The sequence below is a fragment of the Suricata suricatta genome, chromosome 4 (assembly GCF_006229205.1).
Source record: "Suricata suricatta isolate VVHF042 chromosome 4, meerkat_22Aug2017_6uvM2_HiC, whole genome shotgun sequence".
In the NCBI taxonomy this organism is placed as follows: Eukaryota; Metazoa; Chordata; class Mammalia; order Carnivora; family Herpestidae; genus Suricata; species Suricata suricatta.
In genome coordinates, this window is record NC_043703.1 from 100,080,821 (window position 1) to 100,107,632 (window position 26,812).

Sequence of the window (26,812 nt, forward strand, 5' to 3'; positions counted from 1 at the left end):
CCCTGCTTCATTGTGTCATACCCCTAAGGAGAAAGCACCCGATGGCAGATCCTTGATCAGGAAACCTATTACCAACATTTAATCAGCCCGCTCTTGCAGTCTCAGGGAAAAAAAAGCAAATCCAAGGAGAAAATGTAAGGTGTGGGGAGCAGTATTCTCAAAGGCTCACCCATAACAAAAGGCTGAAAGGTTTGAGGATGGTTGTAAAACTGCTCACTGAGAAGGGTGGAGCTTACACACAGGAAATGTCTTAAAACTATCTTCCCTGGATAGAGTAAAATGAAATAAAAAAACAAAACAAAATCACCACACTGCTCACTTCTGTGTCTCAAGGAAATCCCTTCAAAGGTATGGGCTTTACATTTTGTTTGCTGTTTTTTTTTTTTTAAGTGACTTTTGCTATCTAATGTAGTTCTAGATAACTTTCTTATTTCTGAATATTGTGGTTTAGGAGTTACATAAGTTTAGTGTTGTTATTTCTGCAACAGAACACTACCCATGTTGAGAAACTGAGAAAGGATGAATTAACTTACCAGTATGGTGGATCCCAGGAGAATAACAAACATAGCATCCTCCTTAGTAATGATGAATGAAACTGATTGCATTTTAAGCAACTTTAGAGGAATTTTTGCTAAAACTTGTTCCCTTTCCTACCCCCAGTTTGTATTTGTAGTTTTTCCAATCATCACATCTTTGATAATATATAGATTATATCATCTGATTTAATTTTATGCATGCTTCCAAAAGCTGCCCCTCTCCCCCATTTTTTATTCTTCTGAATCCTATCCTTCCTGGCACTTTATAACCCAATATTGATAAATCGGTCCTCTGAACTGATTTTTTTAAATGTCTCTTACATGAATTTATTCATTGAGCATCTACACCTGAGGCATTTATTCCTGAGAGTACTGTGATTTTGTGGGAGATATTTTTGCTGGCTTCACCTGTTTTTACACTTGATCCTAAAAATTTCAGGAGGGACGTGGGGAAGAGATTTGATGTTGTAGCTAAAGGAATATAATATTAAAATGTGTTTAGTCTACTTAGATAGTAAGCAAGTAAGTGTGACTTACTGACACTCTCGGTTAGGGGACTGAGATGTAGAGTGATATTTATCACCCCCGTGTTCCTGGCATAAGTAAGACAAGAGACGGGACCTTCAGCCTCAGATGGCTTCAGACGTTAACCACCAACACCCAGCACACCTAACAGACACACCCAAAGTGCATTCTCTCTCTTTTTCAAATTGTTCATCTGTAGAAATAAGTTGTCACCTTCCTCAGAACCTGTTCATGTGTCTTTAAAGGTGGGTTGGTTGGGTTGTTGGTTTTTTTTTCCAAATAAGAAAGAAATGCTAAAACACAAAAAACTCAACCTGACATGTGTAGAAAAATGGGTTTGTAGTAACAAGTTCATAATGACTTTTGTTCATTTTCAAATCAGCCAGCTGAATTCCCTATAGGAATTGCTACTCTTCTACTCAGGAACTGTTGCTTGTGCCTAAGGTGTAAATTAAGTGCCAGGCATTGGACCCTCCCCCAAACAGCCTGAACCCCAAATACTTCATTTTCCGCCTCTTACATTCCAGTCAAATCTTCCAGGTAGGCAGGCTTGTGGCTTTTCATAAAACCGAGCTACAGGTTTTGCCTTCATCATCTGCTTTCTGCCTTAAATGCCCTACTCTTCCATTCAGCCTGCAGAAATCGTTCTTACAGTTTTTAAAAACTCTGCTCACATCCCAGTTATTCCGTAAAGCTTCTTGTCTCCTTTGTTGTGATTGGTAGGAAAAAGATCTCATTGAGTGCCTACTACGTCCCATACATGTTAGTGGGAGCTTTATATATGGTATCTTTGTAACGCACCTAAGGAGATTTAAAGATGAGAAGATGATCAAATAGCTTGACCAGGGTCACAGGCATTACTGGGCTCAGGCTGCACATTGTTGTTCTCTAATTTTCTTTTGCTACGCTTTTAGATACTAATATTATTTTATTTCTGCAATAATAATAATGAGGTTACACTGTGAAATGGGCACCCTAACCGGATTGCTCTCTCCTGCCTACCTGCCTCCCAGAACACTGATTGTGTTGGCCCCAGCAGTGCGGTTGTGATGAAGACAGGATCTTGTTGAAAAGCATCAACATGAATTTTTTCTGCCTTCTTTGCAGCCTATCCCTGACATATGGCACCTGGTACTTCTGGAAAAGGTGCTTTTTCTTAGCTATTCTGGCTCATTGAACGTGTCCCACTCTCCAGAAGGAGTTATGGAGTAGTCTGTCTTCAGTGGGACACAGGGGAACTACAGAGCAATTTATTACCTGCTATGTCAGAGTTGCTTTATTACATTTCTTCATATTTTTTTTGATCCTGGTTTCTTCTCTTAGTGAAAGAATATTGCTGGTTTTAAGTTTTTAAAAACTTGCCAGTTTGTTGGGGTACCTAGATATTTGTCTTGCATAACATCTTAAGCCTTCGAGATATAAGATTGCTGGGCTTATACCTCGTTGTCATGAAGGAAAGTTAAAGTTCTTAGGTATACAGTGTTAGCCTTCATGTATTTTCTTATTGTTACAGTGAAAAGAGTTGGTGACAAATGAGAACTCTTGCGGGGTGGGAGCCAGGATTTATAAGAGCATTTTGTAGTTTAATGAAAACATACAAGATTGGATACTTGTCAATATGATATTACAGCTTTTCTAAGCCCAGTAACCAATTAAAAAAAAATCCTTTTAGCAGTTTACCAGACTTTCAGCTTAATTTTTTTTGAAGTTCTTTTTAAAAAAATTTTTCCAATGTTTATTTATTTTTAAGAGAGAGAGACACACACAGAACACGAGCTGGAGAGGGACAGAGAGAGAGGGAGACACAGAATCCAAAGCAGGCTCCAGGTTCTGAGCTGTCAGCACAGAGGCTGATGCAGGGCTCGAACTCTTAAACTGTGAGATCGTGACCTGAGCCAAAGTCAGATACTTAACCCACTGAGCCACCCAGGAGCCCCTTAAAATTTGGAAGTTCTTAACAGATTTGTGAATTAGAATCTTTTTTGAATGATATAATAATAATAACTACTAATGTGTACAGCACTTAACTTTAATATGTATCATCTTGCATAATTAACAAGTACCCGGCATGGGATGTAGTACTTAGTAAGTTCTAAGTAAAGGTGAGTGTATTTAATAATAATATTTCTCTGGGGTAGATATTACTATTTTTTATAGGGAAATAGGTGGCTCATTTGGTATGAGACTACCTCTCCAGAATCCAGGTTTTCAGATTCCAAATTTGATCTCTTCTAGGACAACAAAGTGGGTTAGGTAATGAGCCATAGCAGCCGCCCCCCAGATATCATGAATGCATTGTGGTGGCATGGAAAATTGATGAGCGCAGGACTGTTCAGATTTCTGGACATGTGGTGCTCTCTGTTTTTGGTGGGCTAGGAACTCTCATGGTCAAGGGAATGCCAATTCCTTTAGCTTAAATCTGGTGTTTGACTGGGATGCCCATTAAAAGGACTGTTGGAGGCCAGATAGCAAGAAGAGGTAGGTGACCCATAACTCCCTTGCGGGGAGAGAGACCACTTTTCTTAGGATAGGGAAATAGGACTAAATGACCTGACTGCTGAGGAAGCTTTCTGAGGACTGTTCCTGTCACCTCTTCAGATGCCTTGGGCCCAGAAAGGGATCTCTTCGCTGACCCCCACTGCCTCTACCTTTGGTTTCCTAAAGCCTCCCTAACGCTGGGCCCTGATTAGAGTTCTGTGCAAAAAGTTTTGGGACTTGACTCCATTGTGACTTGGCTTCAGCCGACCTTCCCATTTCCAGCTCCTGTTGCTCCTTCTTCAGCAGTACTCAGGATTCCCTAAACCTACCCTGCGTTTTCCCTGCCTTGACATCCTGCTCTCCAGCTTTCTTGTACCTGGAATTCTTTCTCGAGTCAGGATTATTACTTTCGAGTTCCAGTTTGGATGCCACTTAGTTCTTAGTATTCCCAGACAGGGGAGAGATCAGAGAATCTCTGCTTGAATTCCTTTCCTATGAGATTATAAAGTTTAAGCACTTGCTCATTTTGTGATTTTCACATACAGCTTTTGGTTACAGTTCTTTTAATCTTTTTGTTTTTTCTACCTTTCACAAAGTATAGGGGCATAAATACAAAAGTCTGACATAACCTGTCTTACATATAATAGTTACCAAGTCTGTTAAAGAGTAAATAAATGAAATTATTATTATGGGCTACTTTATTGCAGTGATTCTCAAAAAGAGTCCCCCAGACCAGCAGCATCAGTGTGATCTGGGAACTTGCAAGAAATACAAATTCTCAGGTCCTACTTCTGAAACTCTGGGGTGGGGCCCAGCGGTAGGTGTTTTTTATGGCCTGCCAGGTGGCTCTAATGCACCCTCAAGTTTGAGAACTACTCCCTCACTGGATCATTCATACAACCTTTGTAATTCGGTGATGGGAGGAGCTAACTGCATGAATTGCTCCTAAATAGGAGCAGATAAAAATCTGATTTATTGAAGAATGAAGAGTTTAGTTTAAAAAAGTATGTTTAGAACAAAATAGTTTAATAGTGGAAAAGGCATTTAGTCAGGAATGGCCTCTGTCTCACTAACCTAGAGAAGCCATTTAAAATCTCCATCTTTCAGATGGCAGTTGCCTGTCCTGGTTGCCCACCATGTCAGTGTGAAGATCCAGATCCAGAAAGATCTAAGTTTAGAAAAAATAGACATAAAGATAATAGTATCTGCAGGTTGTGAGTACAGTTCTGTAAGGCATCTCATTTAGTTCCATTTTGGTTCTTAGTAGAGAATCTACTGCTTTTAACTGTAAAACCAGAAATCCCAGCAACTTGGTAACTGGAAGGGAACCAGACAGCCCTGTCTTGGATCTCTGAAGATCTGGGCTGCTATCCTTACCTGAATACCTGTCAGGTTTAACTTCCAGGGTTGTGTTGAACAGTACTGCCATAATCTATATGAAGCTTCCTTGAAAACATCCATGTACTGTTCAAAATGTAAAGTGTGGTTATTGTTTCCATCATCTTTTCTTTTAAAGAAAACTTCTACATATGAATAAATTCCAAGAAGACCAGTATTGTACAGCAATTTAAATAGGGATTTCAGAGGCACCTGGGTAGCTCAGTCAGTTAAGTGTACAAATTCAGCTCTGGTCATGATCTTGCTGTCCAAGAGATTGAGCCCCACATCTGGGCTGTATGCTGACAGCTCAGCCTGGAGCCTGCTTCAGATTCTGTGTCTCTCTCTCTCTCTCTCCCATGCACGCACACATGCTCTCTCACGCTCTCTCTCTCTCTCTCTCAAAAATAAATAAACATTAATTTTTTTAAAATATGGATTTCAGGGTTGGTTTTCCTGTCTTCTGGAAATTGACATAAATAGTGACAGAACTTCAAGTTTTCAGTTAACGATAGCTTCACAGGCATACATCTGTTCAAAGTGGAATTACACTTGTGCACATTATCCAAGTAAGCCAGGTAGATCTCAACCATTTTAGATCTTGGTGCCTTTTCTCCCTTCTTGTCTGACGAGTTTCTATCAATTCTTAAGCCCCCAGCTATGAAAAACTAATGGCAGGTGAGATAAATAGTAAAGGCATTGTAAGCATTTTTCTAACTTCTGTGTTCCTAGCTGGATTGGCTTAATTAAAACTTTGGCAGTTAAACCAGTTCATGGGTGCAAAGGACTTGGCATTTAAAGGCTCAGTAGTCGGTCACTAATCTAGGCAACTTTAGAGCAAGAAGAATCCTAAGAAATGAAATAATAAAACTGATTTTTAAGTATCCTATCCTATTTTTAATATCCTATTAGTTTATTAACAAAAATTTGTTGATTGCCAGCTTTTCAGTGAGAACTGTCCCCTGATTAGGAACTGTGTGAGAAAGTGTATTTCAGCAGTGCTGGAAATGCTGGTTGAGCTTACTGAGTAGTGGAAACAAGTGGAGAATAAACTACCAGGTTAGACACCCAGGCTAGAGATGCAAGACCAGGGTAGAGGAAGTGGAGCAGGTTCAGGGTGGCCAGAGTTTGTAGAGTGCAGATGAGGAAGGGTGGATAGGAGGAGTTCTAGAAAGATAATTGAAAAGCCAGAGGATGTGTGGTCCTGTAGATCAGGTTAAGGAGTTCGGAGGTAAGTAGAGCAGTGGAAAGCCACTGAAGGATTTTAGATAGGATAGTGACTTGTTCTGACTTTTTTCCCCCTCCCAAGAAAGGTAGGTCTGACTGCTAAGTGTGTTGATAGCTTTAGAGGGTAATAGTGGTCAGGAAAAGAGGCTGGAAACCAATTGGGAGACTCTTGGCATTTGTGGGGTGAGCAACAGCATAGCCTCCTCGAATTTTAAACTGCAAGGTACCTAGAACCTGGTACTTAGTTTGGTCTGCAGATGACCTAGGGGTTTGTTAGAAATGCAGAATCATCAAACCCACCCCAGATCAATGGAGTCAGAACTTGGTTGTAACAGGATCCCCAGGTCCTTTGTAGGCATCTTCAAGTTTAAAAAGTGCTGCCTTGGGAGGCACCTGGGTCGTGCAGGTCATCATCTCACAGCTCAAATTGTGGGTTCAAGCCTCTCATCGGACTCTGTGCTGATAGCTCAGAGCCTGGAGCCTGTTAGGATTCTGTGTATCCCCCTCCCTCTGTCCCTCCCCTGCTCATGATGTCTCTCTCTCTCTCAAAAATAACTAAACATAACAAAAAAAAAAGTGCTGTCTTCAAAATAATCTCTACTTGCATCTTTACCCCTGTGAGCAGAGTGAAAAAGTTCCAGATAGGTTCTGACCTTCCTGAGGTTTAAAGTTTATGTGTTTTATATGAGTCTATATTAAAGGTTTCCTGGGCTTTTTTCTTTCAGGTAATCTAAAGCATTTTAAAGTAACTATAAAAATAATCTTGTATCCAAATGTATAATAGTTAATTAAAGAAAGTTTAGTATTACCCTAGGAGATTACAGGGCTTTAAAAACATGGTTAATTCCTAGCTTTTTAAATCTTTGTAGAATTTGGCTTGGATTTTTGTACTTGGCGAATCCTGCTTTTCTCGCAATTGGTGAGGTTAAAAAAGCACTTTCTCTTCATTTACCTATTTGGTATATATGTTTTTTTTAAGCTTATATTTTTATTTTGAGAGAGATAGAGACAGTATGAGAGAGAGAGAGAGAGAGAGAGAGAGAGAGAGAGAGTGAGAGAGAATTCCAAGCAGGCTCCCTGCTGCTGGTGCAGAGCCTGATGCAGAGCAGGAACTCAGGAACCTGTGAGATCATGACCTAAGCCAAAAGCAAAATGCTAAAACCAGCTGAGCCACCCAGGCATCCCTACCCATTTGGTATAAATGGAGAATTAAAACAGTTCTCTTGGCCAGTTTAAGTTCTTTCAGAATTTTAGCGTTGAATCCTGGGAAGTAGAGGTTTGCTAAATTCATACCTGCTTTATGACTTCAACCATTTATGTACTTTTAAACTTTTTCTTAAAGCAAAAATATCCTCTTCCCCCATGCTCCATTTTAGTAAAATCAACCTATATTAAATCAATGATGCTCATCTTGCACTTGCTTAGACTTTAGTCCACTTTCATGTGCATTCAGTTGTAGCTGTTAAAAGTGGATTTAAAATACATTAAATATCTGTTACTTGGTAAGTGCTCATTTCCTGTGAGTCTGCAGGTGAAGCTTTAAAATTAATGGGTATTGATTAGGTGGAGGAGCAAAAACACCTGCTGAAACTTGATGGCTGTGCATTTTTGCCCCTTAAAGGAGAAAGAAAAGGGATGGGGGAGATAAGTTATTTCTGTTCTCAACTAACACCAGTCCAGAGCCTTCCTGATGAAAAGGGCACAGGTGATGAAAGCAGTGTGAGTCAGGAGGCCACTCAGGTGATGTTCTTACCACAGTAGGATTGAAGGTCACTAATGGGCAAAAAAAAAAAAAAAAGTTTAATTTTAAACATAGTGTTCTCTATATTACTCCAAAATCCATTTTATATAATTATTTCATAGCCAAATTATGACACCTTCAAAAAGAAAGAATAGTGTAAGATCCAGCAATCCCAGCAGATTTTTTTTTGCTAGTTCTTATCTATATGTATGTACAGTTTAAGATTATTATAATCATTATAAGATTCAGTTTTTTGGTGTCTTGTTTCTGTTTTTCACTTAACATTATATTATAAACTTTCATATGTGGGGATTTCTGTGCCTATTGCCAAATTGCTTTGTAGATCAGGGCAGTCTTTTTACTAATCTGAGCCTGTTGACTCATCTCTGGGATGAAGCTAATACAGATTTTATGAAATAAGATTATTGTAGGGAATAAGTAAGATTCTCCATGGAAATTGTCACAGTTCCCGTCACATGGTGAACCCTCAGTAATCACTGACAGCCATTATTATTACAGGTCTGGTTAATGGCAAAGTGGAGCCCAATAGGGGCCAGTCTGTTGAACTTAAGTTGAGTATCTTACCCCACCCCCACCCCTGAAACCTGTTCTGGGTGTGGTTTCCTTCAGCCTGTCTGAAGAGTATTTGGTTTGCCTGAAAATGCACTCAACTGAAACACCCCCTTTTATGTTCCCCTTTAGAATGTACACAAGGTTGACTGCAGTCACTTGAGTCTGATAACTTTTGATGTCGGTTGAAGGTCACAGTGGTGCTGGCTTTCCCAAGTTCATAAAAAGCATCTAGAGCAGTTATTGCTGCAGCCAGAGCCTCCAGCACTTTGTCAGAGAGAACTACTGTAGCCAAACTAACATTACCCGCCCTCTGCGGATTGGTGAATGCCTCTACTGTGTGTGCTTTTGAAAGGCTTTTCTTAGCCTTTCTCTCTCTGCCCCAACCTTGTTTTCAAGAGGCATAGGGTCTTTAAGTGGCAAATCCAGTAATCACGGTAGCATGGAGACACAGGCCAGCCTATATTTGGTTTCACACAGGCCTTGTGAAAGATCCAGCCTTAAAGTCTCTTTTAATACTGAAATGATGCAAGTGGAAGGTTAATTTGAGGATCACTGAGGCACGCTTTATACATGAAGAATGTGAGCAAAACATAAAAAGTCTGCAGGCTCTGTTCTTTGGTGGCAAGGAAATTACATAGGCTGTGTCATTATTTGGGTGAATGTTACCCCCTACGGAGTGTAATTGTGCTGGAATTTTGGAGTGAGAGCTGTCGTTTAAGTACAGACTAGTTGGAGTGTGTGTGTGTTTTGCCTGAAATCCTTATACCAACCATAGGCCTTATTTTGGGGACATTGAGGATGTGCAAATGGTGGTTATCTCTTGGAATGTGGCCTTGGCATTTTGAATTGGGTTTTTTTTTTTTAAGAGAAACTTTGAAGGTCTGTTTTAATGTATATGAAGTCTTTGAAAGTCTGTGTAGTCTGCTTGAACTGTTAAATGCCAGTGAGTTTCTGTATATCACTAGCTTAAGTGTATAGTAGTTGAGAGGTGGGTACAAGTCTAGTGCAAAGTGTATTTCTGATGCTTGAAAATGGTGCCCTGATTTCTATTGAAGGAGATGTTTATTCCTACAGAGGTTTAAACGACTTGCTATAAAAAGTTGAGTCTTGCAGTGGTAGAGGGAGATTACACATTATCTGTGAACAACCGCCAAGCAGATGAAATCGCAGCTGCATAGTCTGTGGTGGAGACTGGGTAGGAGTGGCCGGGGGAGCAGAGGAGAGTGATCAGAACCTGGCTGTGGTGGTGTGGTGCAGAAGGCTCAGGGCTGCGGTAGGCGGCGTTTGGTGTTCCGACATTGTATTTCTCAGAAACACAGAACGGTGGAAAGCACATGGGCCGCCGAGTCACCTAAGCCAGCATCAAATCCTGGCTTCACCAGTGACCTCCCTAGACCCCATTTTCTTGATCTGTTAAAAACTAGGAAAAATGAATAGCCCTTGGGATGGCTGTAAAACTTAAATTAGTACATCATATTGATTGTGTGACAAACTCATCTTAGTCTGCCAAAGACTTTCCCAGTTTCAGCACTGGCTGTTCTTATGGGCAATCTCTCTCCCTCCCTAAGTCCCAGATAGGCTGGGCGGTGGGACACCATAGTTACATATGAAAATACCTGTTAGCGTGTACAGAAGACAAGGTCTGCATATGTTTGCTCATCCCTGTGTGCCTTCCTAGTGTTTGACACATAAATAATGAACGAGTGAAGTAAGGAAGTAATGCATACATAGTTATTTTGAAATGAGTTAGCTGGTCTTCCTCCCTGTGGCCTCTCCTCTCTTAGAAAAGAGGTGGCCTCACCAGTCACATAATAAATAATGTATTGAGTGAGAGAATGAATCATATGATAATGGTTTTGGCTCTTTGATGTAGCTGAGCTGTAACTTCAGGAAGGTCTCATCTGGGTCTATTTACTCTTTTGATAAAATGAAATTTCGATAGGACCCTAGGGACTTCCCTCATTCAGTCCCTGTAGTCTGCAGGGTGCTGGGGGATTTAACTTCGGCAAGGAGAGAAGGAAGCCCGTGGTACTGAGGTACTTAGAGAGGCAGTAGCAGTTCCCCAGAAGTTAATTAGACATCAGGTTGTCCCTTGTTGTTGTTTCCTTTTTCTCTCTGAGTGGGATGGGGCAAGAGTAGTTGGACCAGAGGGGTTAGGGTCACACTCATGTAATCTAGTTTCTTAGCCAGAGAGGTGAAAAGCAGCCTACGAAACTGAAATCCATTGTTCTGGGTGTGGTAGCCATTCATTCAGATCTTTATACTGTGTGACTGTAAAGTGAAGGCAACTTTTCTAACTGCAAGTATGTCTTTGCTCACAGTGATACAGCATGAGTAATGTTCTTCTGGAAGCCAAGCCGTTAATAATACTCTGAGCAAATAGAGGCAGGGCCTCAGAAATGTAGATACCAGATTAATGTGCAAGGTTGGCTTTTTAAACTGAAGAGATAGCCACAAGAAAACGAGTTGTGGCCAAAGAACTGCTTCTCAGCGCACAGTGACTTTCAGTCCCCTGCCCCCTCCTTAAAAAAAATCATTGGTTTTCCTCTGCAAATGTATATGATTTCAGTTTTGAGACAAGAGGTTATTTTTTCATTTGAAACACAAGGAAGCATTTTAAAAGTCCCAGTCATTCAGCTGTGGGCCTGACTATAGCCAATCTTGACTAGGAGTTTTTGGCCACAGGACCACATACTGCAGTCTTTATTAGGTAGTAAATTCAGTTGGCTTTTTTGGAAAAAGAGGGGCCTGGAATTGAGGGACGGGCACTAGAGCATTGGCCTGCTGGGTGAGGGCTCTGCAGCTGGCCGGATTTGGGGCTGTTGGCCTGCCTGTGTGCTGAGTCAGCTGGGAGGGTGGGTCCAGGTATCATCTCTGCCAGTGTTGTCATCCAGTAATTCTGAAGTGACCTTTCTTACCTCATTTTCCTTATGAGCTCATAGTCGTCTGCAAACCTAAGTTATGCAATGGATCCTTGGTCACTTTACCTTTGATAAGGAGAAGCGCTTCTGCTCATCAGTGATTTTTGGGAGAGGAAACTGAGGCACAGGTCACTCAATGATTTAGCAGTTGGCTTTGGGATCTCCTCTCTATATTTCCCCTTTCCTAGTGGGAATTTACAGTAAGTCATTTGCTAAGGTCCCCTGTGTTAAAAACCAACAAACGAAACTGTTGCAGTAAGAGATGTGATTGTAAGACTAATAATTGGTGTTACTCAACTCCTGTTTAATATTCTGCCTTCTGGAGGGCATCTCTGTAGCTTGTTGCTAGGCATTAGGGTACAACTTCCCTCTAGAGGCTCACAAGAAAGTCAAGAGACAGGAAAGCAGATATGGTGTTTGTAATAGGATTTGAATGGGTGAATATAAGGATGGGGTGGGTGCTTTCTACACCTGCAAAATGGAGAACACCTGCCCTCCTTACTCATCTAGGAGCTGCTTTGAGAATCAGTTATAATAATGTGTGTGAGCACCCTATGAAAAATACGAATTCACAATCAAATCCAAGAAATTTTTGTGTGGGGAAACAAATGGCGAGACTGTTCTCAGTTTCATTCAACTGGTCTGATGAACAGACCTTTTCAGTAACAATTGCCTGTGTTTACTGACTACTTAAATACCTGACTCTGTGCCATTTATTATATGTATTACCTCATTGCAGGCTCAGAGGAATGCTAGAGATAGCATAGATGTTATCTCTGTTTACAGATGAGGAAACCAAGGCTTGGAGAGATGAAGAAACTTGCTCAGTGTCACAGGGCCAGTAGACGTGATCACGCCCAGTTGTGTGTTCACAGCGACCCACTCCACGCTGCCTCTCTGGAGATAGTTATCTTCCTGGGAGGATCTAGGCGTGCCTAGGTGTGGAGAGAGCGTTTGGACCTCATCTAGCCGCAGCCTACACAGTTTCTTGAGTGTGCTTTGAAGCAACTTCCTTAGCCCTTGCTCCTCAGAAAGCGTCCTCCACTGTGGGTGTGGGATTTATGATGTGGTTTTCTTCTTCCTGCCTCTGGCCCTTCTCCCCCAGGGTCAGAAAGCCAAGAATGTGCTGTGCTGGCGTCACTTATGCCCGCCCTATGTTCAGGATGGGTCATGCTTGTGTCACCACCATGTGATAAGCTGGTGGTGCTGTGACAGCCTGACCAGTGCAGGCTGGCTTGGAATCGGAGGTCACAGCCTTGCCACCACATTGCTCATGAGTCCACTGATGCCTGTGATGTAAGAATTCAACCACATGCTTCTCTCCTGCACTGAATGTAACTTTAAAAAAAAAAAAAAAAGGCTTTTGTGGTTGAAATTTCCAGCGTGAGCCAGGTATGAACCAGGTGTTTTGACATATACTGTATATTATTCTTTCAGTAGCTTTGTGAGGTAGGTGATGTCCTATCTGCCCTGAGACTTAAGGAACCTGAAGATCACTAAGGTGAAATGGGGTGGCACGATCACTTAGCCAGCAAGTGACAAATGGGTGATTTTGCGGCAAGAGGGGGTTGTTTTCAACATTTCTTTGAACTTAAAGTGTGTATTTTTTTTTTTCTACATAGGTAGAGGCAAAAACCAAGGCATAGGGTACATGTCTGTTAGAACATGGGTAGATTTTACTGATTTTAATTTCTTTTACATTTTGTTGAAAACACATGTGTGTAATTATTTTTATTAGGGATTCAGCCAAATGCATAGGTGTTTTACAGTGTGACACTTAACCTAGCAACAAGTTGAATACACAGCTTAGAAACGAAAGGCTCATCAGTCAGGTTTCTCAAGTATCAATTTCTGATCAGACTGCTTGCTACTGATGAGTAAATCTTTCCATTAAAAACAGTGTAGTCTGCTAAACTGCCTATCATAGATACTGTAAGGGGTGTTGCCAGAGGGACAATGCATCTGTGTATCTTGAAGGTCAGAGCTGACATCCATTTGGATACATTGGATACCAGTGTTTGATAAATGTATTTAGGGTATTTGGAGGATGTTGAGCCATGTGATAGCCTAAATTGAGGTGATATTAAGTCTTGGTCTATTGGGATCTTTTTGAAGATAGCTATGGACATTCATGTGGATAAGGACCCAGTGCCAGTACTTTGAGGACTCTGGATTTTGAATTGTTAGACATGAAATACCTGCAGCCAGAGATCTCCTGTGATTTAAATGATGTGTTGACTCAGTGACAGACTATAGGACAGCTCAACTTTAAGTTATCAAGGACTCATTTGAATCTCTGTCCACAAAACTCTGAACCAAAAGGGGAGGAAAAATGTGTTTACATACCTTTGGAAAGCTATATCCCAACATGATTCTACTTAGGCAGTCATGAAAACCTTGTCTTTCTTCTTTTCTCCTCTGTGAGACAGGAATTGACCTGTAGCATGAAAGAAACATGTTTGGGTGGGTACTTAGGGCAGCTTCCAGAACCTGGCTCAGTTTTTAGGTTATTGTGGCAGAGTTAGAGGGAAAGCTGGGTAACGATGTTGGCCTTTTATTTTGATGTCACCTAACGTCTCCGAGGTTTGCTTCACCTTTTGCTGCTGTGGCTCAGTTTGTGACTGAAAGCTAGAACATCTCTGAGAGGGGAGATACATGTAAGCCCAGGAAGATAGCTGTTGGCTCTAGTTGTTGCTTCCTTTTCTTTATGTTGGTGATAAGTATTGTCATCTAGAACTTGCCCTCAAAACTCAACAGCATAACCTGGAAGCCACTTGCTTGTAATGTGCTCTAGTTGATGCACCAATGCAGACTTGCTGTTGGGATAGAGTAGCATGTGCTTGCTAGGTAACGAAGAATAGGGGCCGTGGATGAAAGCAAGAACACATTTATAGCTCTAACACTGCTGAAGGAGCCATCAAACCCATCCACCTGTTTAATCAGTAATTCAGCAAGCACGTGAGTGTCATGGTGAGCGAGTTAAGATGATAAACACTCTAGAAACACAGGTGTAAGAGACTGTCACTCCCTTGGATTACGTTCTAAAATGCAATACTACCTGGAAAGTGGCAGGTATTCTAAGATGTACACATAACATCCTTATGTTGTGGGATGTGAGAGAAACTTTTTGGAGTTGACATTTGAGCTGCAACTTTAGGACCAGGATTAGGTAATGAGATAGTGGATGCTGGGGATAGGGATGGACTTTGACGAGAGGCAGCCACAAAAACAGTGGGGCATGTTGGGCAAATGGCTAAACACCTCCTTAGGATGTGTGATATATATATTTGCCTTCCATTTCTATTGTTAATGCTTATTATTATTAGTGGGGGGTTTGGACTTCTTTTTGTCAGCCAACATGCAGCTAATGTTGGCACAGGTACAGGGAATCAGATGCTTAGCAGCTGATGTTGGTAAAGTGACTTTGCGAGAGTGACATGCATCTCATTTCTCTCACCCATTCTAAAGGGCTGTGAGAGGGGTGCCTGGATGGCTCAGTGGGTCAAGTGTCTAACTTCGGCCCAGGTCATGATCTCATGGTTCGTGGGTTCAAGCCCTGCATCGGGCCCGGTGCTGACATCTAGCTCAGAGCCTGGAGCCTGCTTCAGATTCTGTCTGTCTGTATGTCTGTCTCTCTTTGCGCCTCCCCTGCTCATGCTCTGTCTCTCTGTCTCGAAAATAAATAAAACATTTTAAAAAAACTAAAAAAAAGGGCTGTGAGATCATCATCTGACACAGACATGAAGGCTTCCGCAAATAAATGTATGTATGGAAGGTACTATGGTCGTGCCAGTAACCAGCGGTAACTTTGATTTTGCTGAATGTGCCTGCAAGACTTTGCTGGGTAGATGCCCACTGCTAAAACAAAACAAAACAACAACAAAAAGCCAAAAAGCAACACACACACACACACACACACACACACACACACACACGCATTTCTGGCTTCTGTGGCCTCTGGGCTCACAGAATCAGTCCTGTTGGAAACTAACAGGCTCCTGAGGAGAAGGAAAGCGAAAGAAAAGCTACATTCTTATGCAGAGAGAAGGAAAAGTAGGTCCCTACCTAAACTCCAGCCTGGTGGTGGTGGTAATAGTAATATAGCTAAAGGTTCTTGATATTTACCATCTTGCACATGTCTAAGTACTTTGCATGTATTGATTCATATGCTTCCCACAGCTTCCCTGTTATTTTCCATTTTACAAATGAGAAAACTTAGGTACAAAGGATGTTTTGCCCAAGGACACATAGCTAGTAAATTGTGGAGTTGGGATTCCAGCCCAGGCTTCCTGAATTGGAGTCTGAATCCTTAACCATTTTGCCATGCTGCGCCTCCAGAGCCTTTCTCTCATGGCGATTAAGGCCCATGTTTTGTAGATCTCAGGTTAGCATTTTGCTAGGACTTCTCAAAATTTTGATTGGCGAAAGCAGTTGTGGAGTAGTGTAAGTTTCTTATCGTACTCCAACTGTAAAGGATCTCTTGAGTCTTTCACTCTGAATTGGTGGGGGTGGTGAAGGGGCAGCATGGTAAATGCAATGTAAAATGTAAGCCTTGCCTAGTCTTGGAAGACTTCATTCCCTTTTCTTTGATGGTGGTTTGACTTCATAATTCTGGCAGAGTCAGGCACTCAGCTGATTTGTCCCCTTCCCCCCCCCCCCCCCCCAGTGGCACAAGCTGACACCATATTATGTGCTCTCCACTTCCATTTTAGCAGGATTGGGTTTTTGTTGTTTACATGTTTTGGTTTCGGTACTGTGTTTTGTCTTGTTTTGCCTGGTGTTTTATCAGCGTACAATATTGTTTATAAAGAGACTTGGAGAACCTGGCATGAAGTGTCGTCGTAGCTGGAGTAGAATTTTGGAGTTAAAAGTGTGATGTTCACTCCTGTGTCATAGGTTCCACAGAAGGTAACTGTGGAGCTGGGCTAGAACCCATGTTTTAAGTTTACCTTCTTGGAGTTGGCTGTTTTTTCTTGAGTTTAAACATTTTCAGCTACTGGAGCATTTTTTGGTATATTTAGGTCAAGTTGCCTTTTATTTTGTGATGTCCATGTGTGAATAAAGTAGATAATCCCGATTTCTGGCTCAAGCATTGCTGCCAAGTATAGGCAAAGACTTCCAGCTGCTATTTATATTTTGTTTTCAGGCCACCTTTTGAGTTTTCCCACAACAGATATACAATAGTTCTTAAGAGAAGCACCAGTTCATTCTTGCTCATTGCTACTCTAAAACTGCATGCTTGATTTTGTTCGCCGTGCAGTGTGTTGTAAATTGGGCATCAGAGGAGCAAGTGGTTTGTCTTTATTGGATACAGTACCCTCCACACCCCTACCTGGTTCCAGAAATGATTGAATTTGACCTAGGCAAGCATCTCCTCATCACCTTTGTTTTTTTTTTTGTTTTTTTTTTTTTATATATGTGTGATGGTAATTCTGCTGTTTGCACAGTCTAGAATCGAAAACTCATGATGGGACTGTTGGATTGGTGAACACGGAGTTTGTTCTGTTTTTTGGCCCCTATCTAGAAAAGTGTGAACATCTTAGGAAAGCCTGACAGTTGCAATATTGGGAAGTGCCATGTCACTGCTGCAAGTCTGTTTTCTTTTATCCCCCTAAGAAATTTTCTTTTGATGGTGCTATAGAGAAGCCCTCTTATGATGTATGTGTTAAGAACTCACATTTTGATCTCTTTGGAAAATAAGCCTTAGTCTTTGGATTTCTGTGGTTCAAGTGATCTCTTTTACTTTTTTTCTGAGATGCAGTATACTTAAGATGTAGAAAGAGCTATGACAAGCCGTGTAGTCAAGACGAATTATAACCATTTCCATTCCATTTCATTTACACCACAACTCTAAAGAGTGACACCCAAAGAGAGAGAATCAGTACCAGATTCTCAGCTGCTGTTTTTTAGGATTGGTTCTGTGGAGATGACAGCCACTGTGGGGCCATTTATGGGTGAACCACGTAATAACCACAAACCAGAACATTTCTGAAAACACCTGAACTCCCTGTCTTTCACATTTTAGGGAGAGAGACCACAACACCCAATGAGGGGTGCTTCCATCTCTGCTTAGCAGGAACAGCATAGCAAGCAGGGAAATCTTTAACTCTCTTAATACCTGAACTGTGGGTAGACCAGATCTCACCTAGCTGGAGCACATGGCTGCAGATTGGGCATATCAGGAAGTATGATCATTGCAGTTTCATCTTGCTTTTGAATTGGGAAGATCTGCTGTGTGGAGTTCTGAAAGGTATCTGTACGAGTTCCAATAACTTCTGACTATTGACCCTGGGGTTTAGGTAGACTGTAAGTCTTAAGAAGTCTTAAATAGAATGTAGGAACCAGTTCTAGCCAAATGCATTGACTAAAATGACTGTATTGTTCATCAGGTCTTGTGAAAAAGTGCAATGTGACAGCAAGATCCTAAAACTGTAAAAGTAAATAGCCAACAGCAGTTAACTATGTTTACTTTGGAGACAGCTTATAAACCCAGATCTCTCTGCCAAACTTGAATGAGCGTTTCTTTTCTCCACTCCTAGGGCAAAGACCCCTAACAAGGACTGCTCTCTGGAGTTGCTAGGACAAACCTGTATGACCTTCTTCATGTAATGACTAATGGGAATATTTTCATTTACTTTAAAGCCATGTATGAAGGAGGTTTGCAGGCTGGTCCTGATAACCTTTGGCCCCTGGGGGGGGGGGGGAACTAATGCTGAACAAATTGAAGCTTCTAAAGGGTCAGGTAGAACCCTAGCAAATCGTCTTCATGGCAGTGACGGCTGTAAAGCTGTTTTTCTTTGAAGTCGTACCCCTTTGAGAGTTATTCTGGGGTGATTTTTGTGGTCCATAAAGAGTAGATTTTATTTCTTTCTGCTGTGCAGCGTGGTGGTGAACTATGTGTGAAACTAGATAGTATCTGAAACTTTCAGGAACCAGCACCAGCCCACTTTGGCTGGGCACCGTTCATTTTAAATGCCCACCCTGGCTCTTCACAGTGCGTGTCTTGAATACACAAAGGACAAATTCATCCCCATTACTGGAAGTGCAGTTTGAAGCACAGCCCTTGTGAATGGGATGATCAGTTGTCATCCTCTGCTTATTTGTGTGTGGGGCCAGGGGGTGGGTATGATAATTCCAATATGTTCTCACTCTTTTAGCAGAAGAATCTTCCTTCTGTCCCTCACTGTTTCTTGACAGAATGAGAAGTTTATTGTGAGGAGGGAGTTAATTCTGAAAGGATTTGGGTTCTTACCATGCCTGGAGGTGCAGGTAACAAGATAATAATACAGGTGTAGGGCAGAGAGCAGAGGAGTTGTCTGTAGTCAGTAAGTCTCCTTTGTACCTCATCACCTTTTCGGTAGTGTTAGTATAGGGGAACAAGGGGCTCTGAACTGAGAATTCTCAGGCCCTCAGTGAGACACAAGCTGGTGCGTGACCAGCTTGCCAAGGGCATGGGCTTCCTTTGGTGTTGACCAGTTGGTGTTGCTCTCCAGGGGATGGTGGCCGGTACTGAGCTGCCCCTGCATCTGGGCGCCCACAGTTACTCCTCAGCCAGGACCCAACCCTTGGGCACCACAGCATTCATGCCCTTTTGTTGTTGTTCTGGGACCGCTTTGAGGTCTTCCAGGGATTTTGGGGGTATAGCCCCATGGTTTAAAAAAAAAAACACACAAAACTGTTCAAGGCCTGAGCTTCATAACAAGAATATAACCCTTTTTCCCTTGTCATTACTGCTTCTTCCTTACTTATTAGCCAGCTGCTGCAGGTCTCATTAAACTTCATTAATCCTGAGCATCTGTCCATAGGAACTGCCTCAAGATAAAAAGAGGAAACTCAGCTAAACATTTTTGTTGCTGCTAATTACCCTAAGCTATACTTTTTATTTATTAATTACTCTGCTCGCTTCCAAACCTGAATGAGGACCTTTCCCCGGGCCAGACAGCAGGCCTTTCCCTCTCCCCTGGCTGCAGATATGCTGCCTTGTGGTTTGGTGTATGGGATACCAGTAATTAATTATCAGGGCCAACAGTAGGGTGACTCTGGAAGGCTGGCTTTGTGTAACTTCAACTATTGAAAGCTTTCAGGTGATAATGGATTTATTTTTTAGTTTTTAGCTTATTTAATTTTTGAGAGAAAGAAAGAGAGAGAGCAGGGAAGGGAGAGAGAGAATCCCAAGCAGGCTATGCACCATCAGCACAGAGCCCAGTGCAGGGCTCGAACGCACAAACTGCGAGATCATGACCTGAACCGAATCAAGAGTCGGACGCTTAACCGACTGAGCCACCCAGGCGCCCCTCAGTAATTGATTTTCCTTTTTAACAGATGCATTCTTTAAATTATCTCATATGTTTGTTAAAATACATGATGGTAGAACAGTTACAAAGCTTGTTGTTCCAGAGTCTAATGAAGAATTTTAGCGGGGGTAGGGACAGGAGTGTAATGGATAGTTCTGTGTTGTAGCTATAGGTGACAGGAAAAGGAACGTGTTTGATCTTGGGGTTTGGATTGGTGGTGACTGAAAGCAAGGGGCCTTGATGGTACAGGGTGACTTGTACTCCTCACAGGTGTCAATAGGCAGGAGGAGCACACTTCCCTTGTTGGGACTGGACAGGAGATCCCAGTGGAACTGAAAGAACAGTTCAGTGGAGGATTCTTTTCGGTGAGGGCTTCTGCACTGAATTATAAGTAAAACTCCTGGTGTTCAGATTGTCAGGAATTAAGTTTACAAGCTACCTTAAGATAGTTCCATGTGCTCCCTTTAGATGGGGGAAAATCATATTCACCAGTCAGGCTTGACACCTCTGTTTTATCTCAGGTGCAGCATAGTGTAGAATTCTGATTGGAGCAGATCTTGGTTCAAATTCATGGGACTGTGCTTTGTGACTTTTGGCACATCACTGAACCTCTCTGAGCTTTGGTTTGCTCTTACACAAAACATATTTGATAAGAGTACCTCCTTCACATGGTGGTTGTAAGAAGTAAATGAGTCTCAGTGAAGTGCTTAGAAGAGTGCCTGGCTCTTACAGTAAGTACTCCCTAAGTACACTGGTTGATATGGAAGACAGTAATTGAATTCCTCTTTGATTTAGGGTCATGTTCGGCATGGACCCTGTTGGGCTCTGATCTTATCCCTGTGGCTGATTGGTGATGTCACCTGGACTTAAACCTCAGTGGATCACCTCTGGTCAGATGATCCTACAGTGCTTTGCTCCTTCCTCTCTTTTGCACCTCTTACATGCTGTGTAATTAACTGTTGAGGAGGCTGGTGTGTTATTAAACTGAAAACCCCTCCAGCATGCATCCTAATTTCCCATTGCTTGGTATGGTCACTTATGAATACATTTTTAAAATGGAATGGTTTTTCCTGCAGATCAAATCAGAGGTGGAACCCTAGTAAAATTAAAGGTATAATGGAGCTTTTCTGACCAGAGTGCAGATGAATAGGTACTTGGAGCCTGACTTCTTGGGGCCTGGTTTGCAAACTACTTCCCTAGCATCCTGTACACCTCAGTGTTTCTTTAGAGAATGTCACTTATTTTTGTATTAATGGGCTTAACTCCCCATCTATTAAAGGGAAGAAGTAGTATTTGTTTGCCTTATTTTGCTTATAAATGTTGTATAAAGTTAAATACTGATTTGGCATTCTCCAGAAGATAGGCATGACAATTCAGGGTGACATTTTATTTATTTTAGAGTACTCACTGGAAACAGCATTTCACATATGACCTTTTGTCGTGTCCTGGGAGAATGTTTTCCTCTAGCAAGTGCCCTTTCTGTTTCTGCTCACCAATCTTGGACCCATTTGTGAGCCTCGGTTCCGCTACCAAATTAAGATGCGTTGTATGTTTTTCCCTCAGATGGAAATGCCCTTTGAATATTTAGAGATGGTATGTGCTGTTTTGTTTTGTTTCTACAAAACAACTAACAGTGGAGAAATACAGAAGCATAAGTCCTCCAGGTTCTGGCTGTACTCCCTTGAGACCATTGCAGTTAATAGTTTGGGAAGTGTCCTTCCATACCTTTTGTTTGGTTGCTTACATTTAAATATGTATCTCTCCCCATAGGATCATACTAAGTCTATGCTGTGTTCTGTAAGTGACTCTTCATTCATGGCCATCTCCCTAAACCTGTATGCTGCAGATTTCCCTTCCTCTTTTTAATGCACACAGACTATTCTTTTTCATGAATACATCATATTTTACTTCATCAACCTGTTAATGTATATTTAGATGTTTCTGGTCTTTCCTCTTTTGTTGTTGCTGATAAAGTTTTGTTGTTGTTGTTTGGTTTTTGTTTTTTGTTTTTTAAATCTGAAATCTGCGTCTCATGCATCTTTGTGTGCTTCCACAAGTATTTCTAGAAAGTAACTCTACAGGGGTGATTGGTAGATGGAGGAAATGCATATTTTAGGTTTTGATATTGCCCATTTATCCTTCCACCAACCACATACTATACTAGTATGCCATTTTCTTCATGTTTTCGGTAAGTGACAGGATTTGTTTTTCAATTCCGATGGATAGAGTTAGTTTATTTTTGCCTACTTCCACCTAGTCCTGTAGGTGGAACTTTCTGCCACCTCAGCGGAACATCATCTCTGAGCTGTTAGTCCTTCCCACCCAGTTCCAAGATTACTATCTTTATACAGGCTATTGAGGAGAAACAGCTAAAGTCTTCATTAAGCAATAAAATGTCCCTGAAGAACAAATCCGTCAGCTTCCCAGGCGTGTCTAGGTAACTAGCAGAAATACTTCTGTGACAGGGTTGCCTTACCCTTCCCCATCACCTCACAGGCTGGCAAAACTTCAAACAGCAAGGTCCCCATACCTCTTACAAGTACCCCGTACTTATGGGATGGGAAATAAAGACTTGCTTATAGAGACGGGAACAGACCGAGGTGGGGGACCAAGATGGTGGTCCCGACATGTGGGAGCGCACTCTGGGTATTGTGAAGATACACATTCTGTGTTGTGGGAAGAGATTCGCATTTGGGTTAAGCAATAATGTGCAACCGGTTTACGTTTCCACAACAAATAGAACAAAAGAAAACCATCTCCCTATGTATGCCCCTGCTCCACCTCTTCTGTTGGTTTTTTCGCTTGAAAGAATTAGGTAGATAACTAGCTATGAGCCATGAAGATTCAGTATGATCTGGTTACACCTTGTGCATTGTCTTATATAAAGCTGCGCCTAAAGCTTTGATTAGTGTTCTATTTATGAAAAATAGGTTTTGATTTAAAAAAGAAAAGAACTAGTATAAACTGAACTGTCCTGTCTTCCTTTGATTAGGGTGAGGGATCCTTTGGTGTCACCCACCCTGTTGACTAGGTCACCATAGGGGCTAAATCTGAGGTCATTTCTACCTCCAATTTTTCTGTCCTCCTTTTTTAAAACAAGATAGTATATGTTACACTTAAAAGATCTGCCCGCCAAAACTGTGTGTTATTTGGCTTTGTAAGAAATCTTGTGTAACCATTCTGAGTGAGGTTGAGTAAAGCCACAAAGGAAGTTACCAGAATTGTTTTTCAGTGTTTGGCTTTGTGAGTGATAACTTTCTCTTTTTCATTTTAAGATATCCTAAAAATAACTAAATGGTGGTTGAGTATGGGCATCAATTATCTAATGTTGTGAATTCTCCAAGAATTGGAAATTTCTCATTAACTATTTTAGGAGAGGACTTTTAATGCTTTTTGGTACCCTTCCCAGTGCTTTCACACTTGTTACTCAATAAATGGTTGCTCATCGGTTAACAGATTAACCCAAGATGGAAAAAAATGAGAAGAGGCCTGTATGGCTGAATATCAGGTACTAACGTGTAAAATATGTGCTGTTTGGGGCTCCTGGTGGCTCAGTCGGTTGGTTAAGCCTGACTTCGGCTCAGGTCATGATCTCCTGGTTCATGGGTTCGAGACCTGCACTGGGCTCTGTGCTGACAGCTGGGAGCCTGGAGCCTGCTTTGGATTCTGTGTCTCGCTTGCTCTCTGCCCCTCCCCCACTTGTGCTCTGTCTCTCTCTCTCTCTCTCTATCAAAAATAAATATTAGAGTAAAATAAAACATATACTGTTCTACCTGGAATAATTTTTTAGGCAGTGAAATATTTGGCTGAGTTTAAATCTTTAACCGAGGATTGGGTCAGAGCTTATCTGTCTGTCATTCAGTAAATTACTTCCTGAATGAAGAATACTCAATGAGAAGTGAAATTTTTAGTTTAATGCACTGGAATATCACTTACAAAATAGTGTTAAACTCAGAAATTCTTTAGTTCAAGAAGCAGCTTATTTTTACAATATGATGCCTTAAAAAAGTCTTGTCACAACTATTGGTTCTTTCTGATAAGCAACTGTAAGTTGGACATCTTCTCCTCCATCGCTGATATATGAAACCTTGCATATAAAACTGAAATTTTGGAGTTTGGTCTTGAAGTTGAAACAGTTTTATTTAACTTAATTATTTAACCAATCAGCCACCTCAACCCTGATAGTTTCTACAACGGGTCATAGTCTCTGCCAGAGCAGTTTGGGTGACTCAGTTTGTAATGATCTTTCAGATGGAAGCCAGTTTCTAAATTCTTTCATGTTTACATTCATTTGTTTTTAAATACAATTTCCCATTAATTGGAAACTTGTCCTAATTCTGTACTTCCAAGTGCTACCCTGCCATCACTGTAACTTTCTTTGTTCAAAATGGTAATACTTTGCAGATTAACTTTACACATAACCATATTTGGAGGACTTGCAGAACTGATTTAGGAAATGATCATTGTACTAAATACTGTACCATCCATGAAAATGAGACTGCTTTGTGGTAACCTTCAGGTGTTTGTCCTCTCCTGCTTGTCATTGTGTGTCTGGCTTAAAAAAAGTTTCTTGGACTTTAGCTCTTTGGAATAATAAATTAGAGGTGAGTTGGGCATCCTCTTTAAATAGGAGAGCTGTCAGAAACTATTTTGAGTGGCTAGAACTGGTGCAGTAGCCTGCTGGCAGCATTAGCCCTTCTAAAAGCATTGAAAGAGAGCATGAAGTATTCTCTTCAGTCTTGAATTTCTTATAATAACATGACTCTAGTCGATAGAAGAGAATTCTGTTTTTCTCCTTGCACTGTTGACACTGAGAATTCTGGGAAACTGGAGAAGAGAGAAAATCCTAAGCAAAGGCCAGGGCGCATACTACTTGGTCTTTAATATACTGGCTTAGACCAGCTACATGATCCACAGAACAGTGTGGCTACTTTTTTGTGCATTGCATGAAAAAAACATAATAAATTTTAATTCTCTCTCACCACTTCCACTTAATTTAATCCCAAGACTACTATAATAAAAACCTACCTTTAACCCTTGAAAATGAAGTAAAGGATTTTATTTTTACAAGTAAATTTATGTGCCATATGATAGTCTGGTTAGGATACATTATTTATTGCTTCTTTAGTTGTTGCTAAGAAAAGATAATAACCCCCCTCATATATTGCAATGGAATTACCTTTATAAAGTCTTTAGTGTACCCATTACTGTTGTTGCCCTCTAGAAAATTCTCTCCTCGTGAGTCTTTATTAATGTTAGCATTCTCCCATATAAGTTGAATACTTAAGGACGTGGTGCCTCTTTAGTTCAAAGGTTTTCCACCTTTTGAGAATATTACAAATTATCCTAATCTACCTGGGACTTCATGTTTTTTAGTTTTCTTTCAGGGAAGACTGGGGGAGGAGAGTGAAGGCAGATAGAGTGTACCTGAAGTTTGTACTTAGAGGAAGTGGGGAGTTGGGAAATCTGGCCTGAAGCCTCCCGGGTTTTCCTCATCCTTCAAAATGAAGGTATGGCCTGGAGTTCTGGTCTGTGGTGCCCACCGTGTTGTGTCCCTCCTGACTGCTAGGGTAACACTGTTATCCCTGTTGTTTCAAGGTGGCCAGAAAAATAGCTGGGGAGGGAAGAAGTTCACCCCTGGCTCATCTGACATGTGGGCAGAGTTCTAGTAATCCAAATTAAAAAGAAAAAAATGTGGCCCATCAACCTGTCTGCATGTTTAATAGTAGAAATTCAAATGGTCCCCAGTGTGGTATCTCGTTTATAGCAAGCATTCAATGTGTATTTGCTAAGCTAATTTTGATTTGAAAATGGAAGCTAACCAAGGGAATACAGGACTAATGAAATATAAAAATGTTTCAGCCAGGAATTGATGGAACTTTTTCTATAAAGGGCCAGACAGTTACTATATTAAGCTTTGAGGGTCACATAGAGTCTCTGTCATACCTCCTTATTCTCCTTTGATATGCCCCCCACCCCTAATATCAAAAAACGCTAGCCCCTTGACTGTATAAAAACAGGCTATCGGCCAAAGTTTGCAGGTCTCTTATTTAAAATTTTTTTTTCTGTTTTTTATTTATTTTTGAGAGACAGAGACCGCACGAGCAGCGGAGAGTCAGAAAAAGACAGAGGTACAGAATCTGAAGCAGGCTCCAGGCTCTGAGCTAGCTGTCAGCACAGAGCTTGACATGGGGCTTGAACTCAGTCAACAACCATGAGATCATGAACTAAGCCAATGCTAGACGCTTAACTGACTGAGCCACCCAGGTGCCCCTGCTGGTCCCTATTTTAAATTGATCTTTTTAGTCACCGAGGAGTTGACCTGAGTGGATGGGTGTTGTTTGGGGGAGGTAATATGTTATTTTCCTCAAGCAGTGTGGGATAGTGATGTGAGTAGGAGCTTTGGGATTCTTCAGGGTTCAGAGATGAGTGTTCTGATCCTGGATGCTTTTGCTAGTCACATGCCCTCAGGCAAAACACCAAAATCTTTCTTTGCCTCATCTAGTTAGAACTGACCTTTTAATGAGCAAGGTGAAATAACAGTGGCCCTAAAACAGCATCCACCAGTGCATAGCAGCCGTAGGACTTCATCCTTGATCCTGCTGACTGTCCCTGGTTGCAGTTTCAAGTCGTTTGTGCTAGAATGTCCCTTAGTGTTAGACAGTAACGGTTAGCAGGCTTATAATAGGGCTTCTTTTGAAGTGTGCCACCCAGTTTCGGACAAATTTAGTGAATGGTTTCTGAGTATTTCTTCATAGTGTCCTGTTTCTTTTTTTTTAAATCTTTATCATATTTTAGTAAGATAAATGTATTTTATTAAGACATGCAACAAACTTCAGTAACATTTTCATCAAAACACATTTGTAGTTAGAAATTTCCAAAGATTAAGTTGTGTTTATGTTTTTTTTAGTTTTTTCAGTTTATTTTGAGAAAGCATGCACGAGCGTGGGGGGGGAGAGAGAGAGAGAGAGAGAGAGAGAGAGAGAGAGAGAGGGGGGGGGGGGGGGGGGGGGGGGGGGGGGGGGGGAGAGGGAGAGGGAGAATCCCAAGCAGGTTCTATGTTGTCAGTGCAGAGCCTGATATGGGGCTTGAACTTGATTACCATGAGATCGTGACCTGAGCTGAAATCAGGAGTTGGAC

General features: G+C 41.4%; 1 protein-coding gene across 5 annotated transcripts in view; it reads left to right on the top strand.

Annotated features, from left to right (window-relative positions):
- The window catches only part of SPTBN1 (spectrin beta, non-erythrocytic 1), a 196,822-nt gene that overhangs the window by 88,066 nt on the left and 81,944 nt on the right, over window positions 1-26,812 (top strand). Inside the window, exon 1 of one of the 5 annotated variants that reach the window (XM_029937362.1) lies at window positions 281-348. The exons of the other annotated variants lie outside the window; for them this stretch is intronic. The gene's annotated coding sequence lies outside the window, so the exon portion shown is untranslated. Of the gene's footprint in view, window positions 1-280; window positions 349-26,812 lie in introns of those variants that run through there. 5 annotated transcript variants of the gene reach the window in all.